This window comes from Pundamilia nyererei, unplaced genomic scaffold, assembly GCF_000239375.1.
Source record: "Pundamilia nyererei isolate P.nyererei 1_Seehausen unplaced genomic scaffold, PunNye1.0 scaffold00587, whole genome shotgun sequence".
In the NCBI taxonomy this organism is placed as follows: Eukaryota; Metazoa; Chordata; class Actinopteri; order Cichliformes; family Cichlidae; genus Pundamilia; species Pundamilia nyererei.
This window is the reverse complement of record NW_005187988.1, coordinates 39,903-42,153: the sequence shown is the minus strand read 5'-3', so window position 1 is coordinate 42,153 and position 2,251 is coordinate 39,903.

Genomic DNA, 2,251 nt, shown 5'->3' with positions numbered 1-2,251 from the left:
GGCGTGTCAGGCTACATTTCACTGTGTGTTATACTTGTATAACTATGCATGTGACAAATAAAGAACCTTGAACCTTGAACCTTCATACTACTCACCAAAAGAGTCAAAAACATCACAAACATCCACAAATCCACAACAAGCTGGGCCTGGGAACAATATGCTTATTTGCACACCTCCGTCACATAGTTACTGAACACATCTACATAACGCTATATTGCACATTTTCCATCTTGCACATGCCTTCGTCCTGTCTTGTCTACTATATCCCAAGTCACAACTAAATTGCTAAATTGTATCTAAATCATATCTATCACTGTAGCTATGTTTATACATGTCCTCCTTGTTTATTGTGTGGGGTAAGTGATGATGGGAATTAGGGGTAACAATGAATAGTGGGATTCAATAAAATGTTGAGCATGGGGTAAGTATGTTATACTTCTTCCTACTCCATTTCAGACTTAATAATTGTCATTTCATGTCATTTAGACTCTGTTTTATTTTATTTATTTTATTTTATTTTTTGTCTGAACACATACGTGTGTGTATTTACATATATATTCGTATTTGTAAATGCAAGTATGTGTACTTGTGTATATATTGTTTTTTTCTGTATATGTCTGAATTAAAGATACAATGATAATAGTAATAATAATAATAATAATAATAATAATAATAATAATAATAATAAACTGAACCTGTTATTCAATACCTACTGGACAATCCACTTCGTATTGTCTCCGTCCTGTCTTTGTGTATTGTACATAGATATAGTTAGTTATAGTACCTTTTTTAGTGAGTTATTATTATTATTATTTTTTATATATATTTTTATTGAAATTTTTTATAGTACAATACAAACAAATTTTGAACACCCTCACATTCACACACCCATCCATACATCAAACCTGCCTACATCACATTCAAATGTAGAAATGAGCATAGTTCTCACAGTAATACAAAAATACAATGGGTTAGGATAGACACGATTTTCCCTTCCTTCCCTTCTTCTTTTCCTTCTTTTTCATAAATGTCCTTCACCTCCACTCCCTAAAATATCCATATATGGCTTCCACATATTCACAAAGTCCCATTGTTTGCCCTTGCAATATATGCTAGTCTTTCCAGGCCTAGAGAGACTGCAATTTCCTTCTTCCAGGGAGCATCCATACTTTTCCAACATAGCGCAATGGCTCTTCTGGCTTGAAGTAGTCCATAGTCCAGTAATTTCGTTTTTTTCCCCGATTGCTTAAATTCCCTTGGATATATTCCAAGTACACAGAGTTTTCATTTTAAAGGGATTTTTACCTTAAACACTTCGGACAGATATTTTATAACATCTTTCCAAAATTCCTGGATTTTAGGACACCCCCATAGACAATGAAGAAGAGTTCCTTTTTCAACTAAACATTTAGTACAGATGTCCAGAATATCATTGGACATATGATGAAGCTTGACAGGTGTTATATAGGTTCTCATGAGCCATTTATATTGCAGTAGTTTAAAGCGTGTGTTTATTGTTTGTTTTGTGCTTTTAACATCTATGTCCTCTTGGATCTCCCTTCTCCAAGCATCCAGTTTATCTGTTGCTGAGTCTTTGAAGGAAAGCATCAGTAAATTATAATATATAGAGAGAAAACCTTTTCTTTTTTTATTCTTAATGCATGCCTCCTTTATTTTTGTTAATGGTGGAAGTTCAGCAATCCTTTGCAGTTTCGATGACAAATAGTTTTTCAATTGTAAATATTTTAAAAAGTGCTTTGGGGGTATTAAATATGTTTTTTACATAACTGATCAAATGTGAGCAGCATGCCGTCTGTACGTTGTCGTTAAGACAAAGGTAAGTAGCTTTGAACTTGATAACTTTCTAAACAACTTCCTTGTTACAGTTTTTGATTTGCATGTACAGCCAACCCATCTATATTAGCCTCTGATAATTAATTACAGGCCTTTTATTAATCCCTGCTGTGGATTTCTGGCAACCGCGCTTAAAGCAAGCACAAGACTTCTTTCGTAAAGTGTGCGTTCCTGAAGTTGTTGGGAAATACTTCTGGAAACAACGTGCTGCTCTAAATAGCCTGTAATGTTTCATGTTGTGCTTAAAGATTGATGACAGCTGTGTGGTGCGATGTAAATAGTTTGCATTTCATTTTTATGTGATTGCTGTGTACATGTGAATAGATCTATAATAAAGAAAAACAAACAAATATACTATTCTTTTTTGTTTTATTAAAACAACTTCACACAAAGTACA